Consider the following 8,104-nt stretch of genomic DNA (forward strand, 5'->3'; position numbering starts at 1 on the left):
GGCTATTGTTTAGCTAGGGTTTCGGCACCCCATCTCTCTACTCTCTTCTTTTCTTTTGTTTTAGTTAATTAAATGACTTAGGTAAGTTCTAGTTAGGTTTCTAGGATTTTAAATGACTAACTAAAACCCTTTTAATTTAGGAATTAAAAGAAGAGTGGGAAAAACAAAAACACCCTTGACTTAAAAGCTGTCCAAATCCTGATGCGGATTGGGCGCCTGCCAAATCTTTAAATTCTGCAAATTTTTCCTTCATGAATCTGGGGTGTTACATTATCTCCCCCTTGGAAACATTTGTCCTCGAATGAAGACTAAACTAGCTGAAAATGGAGGGAGAGGGCTGCAATCCCTACCACTAAACACTGAGACTGAATTTCTAACTGAATTGAATTCCAAGCACATGCAAATACGTTGAAAATGCAAGTACAACTGAAGGAACATGATTCTAAGACTGAGATGATGCCTGAACGACTGAAAAACTGAAAAGGAACTATTACCTCAAGCTGGAGTAGGATCGGAAGGTAATAGGTGAGGATACTTGGACTTCATGGCTGCTTCTGCTTCCCAAGTAGCTCCCTCTACGGACTGACTCCTCCACAAAACCTTGACAGAAGCGCCTTCCTTGTTTCTCAATCTTCTAACCTGACGATCAAGAATCTCTACTGGTACATCCTCGTAAGAAAGGCTATCTTTCATCGCCATGCTCTCTAATGGAAACACGGATGCTGGATCCCCCACACACTTATTCAAAAGTGAGATGTGAAAGACTGGATGCACTGCTGCTAAATCTGCTGGCAACTCTAACTCGTAAGCCATTTTCCCAATTCTTTTCAAGATCTTGTAAGGGTCTACATATCTAGGACTGAGCTTCCCTTTCTTGACAAATCTCATCACCCCTTTCATAGGTGACACTTTTAGAAAAACCCAACCATCAACTTGGAACTCTAATTCCCTTCTTCTCACATCTGCATAAGACTTCTGGTTATTCTGGGCTGTCTTAAGTCTATCTTTAATGAGTTGCACTTTCTCCATAGCATGGAGGATTGAATCTAGTCCTATCAATGCTGCTTCACCTACTTCAAACTAGCCAATATGAGATCTACATCTACTTCCATACAATGTCTCATAAGCTGGAATGGTAGCTATTGTTGTAGGCGAACTCTATAAGAGGAAGGTGGTCATCCTAACTACCCTTGAAGTCGATCACACATGCTCTCAATATGTCCTCTAAGGTCTGAATGGTACGCTCTGCCTGCCCATTTGTCTGTGGATGAAATGTTGTGCTAAGGTTAACCTGAGTACCAAGACCTTTCTGGAATGACTTCCAAAAATGAGAGGTAAACTGAGGACCTCTATCTGAGATAATAGACAAAGGAACTCCAAGCAACCTCACAATCTCATTAATGTAAAGCTTGGCATAATCCTCTGCTGAAAATGTAGTCTTAATCGCAAAAAAGTGAGAAGACTTAGTAACTCTATCAACAATCACCTAAATGGAGTCATGTTGTCTGCGAGTACGAGGTAACCCTGTGATGAAATCCATGTTGATCACTTCCCACTTCCAAGTAGGAATATCAATCTCTTTTCATACAATTCTACCAGTAGACTTCCCGCAAATCGCGGTACACCTTAGTGGCACCTGGATGAATAGAATATATGGAATTATGGGCTTCTGCAAGGATATGCTGTCTCAACTCACCCACATCAGGAACACATAATTGACCCTGATAGCGAAGCACACCATCTCCCCCTTGGGAGAATTTCTCTATTGTCTGCTTCTGGACCGCACCCTTTAGCTCTAGCAATATTGGATCACTGTCTTGCTTTTCCTTAACTTCTACTACCAAAGAAGATTCTGCCCCATTTTGAACTGTTACACCACAATCTGATATGCTTATAAGACGAACTCCTAAGCGAGCAAGTCTGTGAACATCCTTTGCTAATTCTTTCTTCTCTTCTTCAACATGTGCTACACTACCCATAAATAGTCTGCTAAGAGCATCTGCTACTACATTTGTCTTACCAGGATGGTAATGCACACTCATATCATAATCCTTGAGGAACTCTAGCCATCTTCTTTGGCGAAGATTCAACTCTTTCTGGGTGAACACATACTGAAAGCTCTTATGGTTTATGAACACATCTACATGAACACCATATAAATAATGTCTCCAAATCTTAAGTGCAAACACCATTGCTGCTAGCTCAAGGTCCTGAGTTGGGTAATTCTTCTTATGCACCTTAAGCTGCCTGGAAGCATAAGCTATAACCTTATCTCGCTGCATCAACACACAACCTTAGCCGACTCTGGATGCATCACAATAAATCACATAACCATCTGAACCCTCTAGAAGAGTCAAGATAGGAACTGTAGTCAACCTAGTTTTTAGTTCTGCAAAGCTTTTCTCGCAATCATCTGACCACTGAAACTTGACCATCTTCTGAGTCAACTTAGTCAATGGTGAGGCTATGAATGCGAATCCTTCCACAAACCTTTTGTAATAACCTGCTAAACCCAAGAAACTCCTGATATCTGTAGCTGAGGTAAGTCTGGGCAATTGTTTCACCACTTCTATCTTCTGGGAATCTACTCGAATCCCTTCACTAGACATAATATGCCCAAGGAAAGTAACTGCTTATAACCAAAACTCACACTTGTTAAATTTCAAAAATAACTGGTGATCTTTGAGAGTTTGCAGAACCACTCTCAAGTGACTTGCATGTTCTTCCTCACTCCTAGAGTAAATGAGGATATCATCAATAAAGACGATGATGAACAAGTCCAAATACTTTTTGAACACTCTGTTCATCAAATCCATGAAAGCTGTAGGAGCATTGGTTAGTCCAAATGACATGACTACAAATTCGTAATGACCATACCGAGTTCTGAAGGCTATCTTCGGAATGTCACTATCTCTGACTTTAAGCTGATGATAACCCGATCTGAGGTCTATCTTTGAGAAATGACTAGCACCCTGAAGTCGGTCAAACAGGTCATCAATCCTGGGAATGGGATACGTATTCTTGATTGTGACCTTGTTCAACTTTCTATAGTCAATGCACATTCTGAGAGAACCATCTTTCTTCTTTACGAACAACACTGGTGCACCCCATGGCGAAATACTAGGTCTGATGAAACCATTGTCTTGAAGGTCTTTCAACTACTCTTTCAATTCCTTAAGCTCAGCTGGAGCCATTCTGTAAAGAGGGATAGAAATGGGTTGGGTATCTGGAAGTAAATCAATTTCAAAGTCGATTTCCCTATCGAGAGGAACTCCGGGAAGATCTTATGGAAATACTTCTGGAAACTAATTAACCACTGGAACTGACTCAAGAGCTGGGGTTTTAGAACTAGAGTCCTTCACCCAAACTAGATGATAGAGATAACCCTTAGAGATCATTTTTTTGGCCTTAAGGTAAGAAATGAATCGACCCCTAGGTGCTAAGCTACTACCCTTCCATTCTAGGATTGGTTTGTTTGGAAACTGAAAGCGAACAATCTAGTTCTACAGTCGACTGAGGCATAACAGGAATGTAACCAATCCATGCCTAGAATGACATCGAAGTCTATCATTTCTAACTCTACGAGATCTGCTGAGGTGATTTTCTAAGAGACTATGATAGGGCAATTTCTGTATACCCGTCTAGTTCACCAACTAGAGTAGAGACTGAGAAAGGTTCTGAGAGAGTTTCTGGACTAACACTGAACTGGATTGCTATGAAAGGAGTTACAAAAGACAAAGTAGCCCCTGGATCTAACAACGCATAAACATCAAGATCAAAGACTCGTAACGTACCAGTGACCACATCAGGATAACCTTCCTGATCCTATCGAGCCTGAAGAGCATATAGCATGTTTTGACGCTGTTCGCCACCTGTACCAGAAGAGTTACCCTGCTGAGTCGGGCGACCTGTTGGTGCTGCTGTAGTAATAGACTGAGCCTTACCATTTCCTCTCTGACCCTGTCTAGAAGGACAATCCTTCAACCTATGACCCGACTGACCATACCCAAAACATCATTCTTTCCCAGCAAGACACTCACCCGGATGGTTCTTACCACACTTAGGGCAAGTAAGGTATGATTTGGTACCTGAAACACCATCCTGAGACTTAGAGCCTGACGCCCTACCCTTCTGATCATTATGAAACCTGGGAGATGGAACACTAGCTGATAAAGGCGCTGAAAATTTCTGCTGCGAGCGATTACCACCACCCGATTTCTTTTGAGAGTAGTCATAGTTGCCTGTTCTAGCCTTCTTGTTCTCCTTGGCCTGTTCCCTAAGCTTATCACTCTCAACCTGCTGAGCATGAGTCATGAGCCTAGAGATGTTCATATCTTCCAACAACATAGCATTTCTGCACTCTGTCTTAACCAAGTCTGATACTCTATTCAAGAACTTGTTCATCTGTACCCTAGAATCAATAACCATATGAGGAGAATACCTTGAGAGTTGGTTGAACTTGAGCCTATACTCCTGAACAGTCATGTTACCCTACCTCAAATTCATATACTTTTGGGCCCTTGCCTCTCTTAACTCAATAGGGAAGAACTTGTCCAGAAAAGTCTCACTAAAGCAATCCCAAGTAATAGGAGTTGCATTCATACCCCTACTATCCTTCCACTAAGTATACCAAATACGAGCCACATCCTTAAGTTGGTAAGAGGCTAGCTCAACCCGATCATTTCCAGTTACCTGCATCACTTCAAAGATCTTCTTGACCTCGTCAATGAAGTTTTGGGGATCTTCTCCAACTTGCGACCCTAAGAATTCTGGAGGGTTCATTCTAACAAAGTCTCTCACCCTAGCTGCGGCTGACCCAACATTAGCATTCACAGGAGCTTGAACCCGCTGGTTGTTCTGATTGGCCATGCTCTGAGCCAACATCTGAATGGCATTCCTGAACTCTGCATTTGAAACTTCCTGATCTGGGACTAGAGGAGTTGCGTTCGCGTTTCTGGCATTAGCTCTCCTAGCGTTAACTCTACGAGGAGGCATAACCACTGAAACGTAGAACATAGAGTTAGAATGGATTTAGATCATACCTTACGCATGATAAGAGTAACAAAAAAGTGAAGATTTTCCTAAAACACTTTGTAGCCTCCTGCTCATTAAATGTGGTGCACTTCACACCCATGAAAAAGACTCTACTTAGTGCGGTTTTTTAGACATCCTAGGACTTTTAAACCTAGTGCTCTGATACCAAGTTTGTCACGCCTCAAGCTACCCCTGAGAGTTGTACACGGGACCTAGGACTGCAAGTAATCCCAAGCTAACCCTGCTGGCATAATCTGAGCATACTATAATTAACATGAATAAAAATAACTGATGCGGAAACTAAAATCATAAATAAAGAAAAGATGGGGAATACCCATATACTATAATTGAGAGAGTTTAATACAAAAGATATTAACTCATACTAGGCTGAAACTAACTATGTCTGAAAGTAAGCCTCTAAACTGACTAGAAATGTTGGGACATGCCCCAACAAGATCTAGCAAAACTGAAACTAAAAACTGAAAGCAGTAAGGATATCATGTCTCTGATCCTCGGAGGATGAGGACTCACCACTACTAATGTGCTGAGCTGAAAATCAGAAAACGATCTAAGTGCAATCTGGATGCTGAGAGTTTGAACCTACATCACAAGAACATGTAGCACCAAAATATGTGTTAGTACTGAAAGGTACAGAGCATGAGGATGGAGTATCGCTGAAATACATATATAACTGACCAAGCAAAAAGCAATGACATATATATGGAAATGATAGAATGCTGAAAAATACTAAACATGACTGATCTCTAAGCAATGACCAACTACGACATGCTGAAACTGAATACTAAATATGGTCAATGCAAATGGAGTCTGACTGATTTGATGGAGCTACTAATCACCGATAATAAAACCACACGAGTTGAATGTGGAGTCCGATGTATACTCCCAATCGAGAGGACCCAATATACCCTGCCAGAGGTATAAAGGCATGTTGGCGTGATCACTAATTTGTTGCCCATGGAAGGGACTTACAACCTACTTGGCTAGTAGTTCTGGGACTATTTGGGTACGCTAAACCCCAGTCCAACTCGGTATTATGCTAGTCCCAACGAATTTAGTAGTAAACTGATTATGAATCATTTTCTATAATTGTTCTGGATAGCTCAAAACTAGACATGCAAACTGAACGCAACAATTTAAGCTGACATTGATGCATAATATTGAGGCATGTATAACTGATTTCTAATAAAGTCTGACCTAACACATGTAATTCAATAACTAAAGAAATACATAGCTAGGGTTCTGACATTCATACAATAATCTGAAGATGACGGGACATGCTGATTTGGAACATTAAAACATAGCTAAAACGTGACATGCTGTTTGGACGTTAGAACATATAGTTAAAAACGTGATTTCTAAATCGGAACGTTTTTAAAACAATATCTTCATGAAAATCGACTGTAACTTTAGAAACTACCAGGGTTCATTTATAATCATTGAAAAACGATCAATATTTAGATTATTCTAACATTTAAAACCCAAAATCAAGAAACGTTCAAGAACCCTAGTTTCGTTTATAGCATGAAATCAAGAATCGTCTGAATTCTAGTGATCTAACGGGGAAAGTGACCCATTAATGAAATCCAACATACCTGGTGATAAAATCTCCACGAAAAACTATCAAGAAGGGCTGGACATGACTTTTTCGGCGACTTTCTAGCGTTTTTCGGCGGCGGCTAGGGTTTAGCTAGGGTTTCGGCCGTCCCTCTCTCTACTCTCTTCTTTTGCTTTTGTTTTAGTTAATTAAATGACTTAGGTAAGTTCTAGTTAGGTTTCTAGGATCTCAAATGACTAACTAAAACCCTTTTAATTTAGGAATTAAAAAAAGAGTGGGAAAAGACAAAAACACCCTTGACTTAAAAGCTGTCCAAATCCTGATGCGGATTAGGGACCTGCCAAATCTGAAAATTCTGCAAATTTTTCCGTGACGTATCTGGCGTGTTACACATAACATCTTTTCAAGTGTGGGGTGAGGGAATGAATTCCTAGTTTTTACCATTTTATTGAGTCTTTTCTTTTTTAGAATGGGCTTATTGGCATTTGTTTTCGGTTCTTTTCCTGAAGATAGTCCCTTTGAATCTAGTGTCTTTTAGTTTTTTAGGAAGTAAATTTTATTCTTATTATTTTTTTGGAGAGAAAAGAAAAGACCCTTGTGATTTGTGTGATACTAGTTATTTGGGCCTAATTTTGAGTAGTACTTTCTTGTGAATGCTTGATTGGTAGTGAAATTGCAAACTATTTGACATCTAAGCTCATGGTTGTGACTTTGTATATAACTTATTTTATTTTGCTATGATCTTGTCTCTCTTAGAAGTGGAATTGATCCATCTTGATTGATACTTGTGCCATGTGTGGTGAGATTTTTTTATTTCATGTTGTGCATCTTAGTGTAGAACTTTCCCTGCATGTTATTGAAGTGAAATAAAAAGTGTTGCTTTGTTTAGGAGTTGATAATAGGCTTTCTTTGATTTGTCTGGTAAATTTTAGTCTTTTCAGATATTATATCACTAGTTAGCCCTTATGAACCTGTAGCCTTTTGTTGGTAGCCATATTTTGCCCTAAACTATTTTGTTGAATCCGTAATTTAGCACCTTGCTTCCTTGAGCATTATAGCATAAACTTATTATAATTGCTAATTTTGAAGAAAAAAGGGATGGTTGAGTGAAAAGGTAATCAATGATAGCTACAAAATGCTTAAAAAGCCCTCTTTGATAGAATGTGATGAAAAAAAATTGGCCCTGCTATGTTGTGTGGAAAATAAAAGTATAGAAAAACTCTGTTTTGGCCCTGGTCCTTAATGGACAATGTGCACTTCAACTCAATTGAGGGTGGTTAGTTTAAAAGTATGCTCAAACATTGGCCATGGTCCTACCAAGGATATTGTGCACCTCAATTGAGGGTGACTAGTGAAAAGGCATATATGTATAAAAAAAGAGAAAAAAAATGATTGAATCATTCTTGAGATGACGAGAATTATTTGTGAAATAATTGTTGAAGAGAGGGCCGAAAATAAAGAGAAGAAAATAATGGGTGATAAAGACTTAAAATG

Source organism: Solanum stenotomum, chromosome 3 (genome assembly GCF_019186545.1).
Source record: "Solanum stenotomum isolate F172 chromosome 3, ASM1918654v1, whole genome shotgun sequence".
Taxonomy (NCBI): Eukaryota; Viridiplantae; Streptophyta; class Magnoliopsida; order Solanales; family Solanaceae; genus Solanum; species Solanum stenotomum.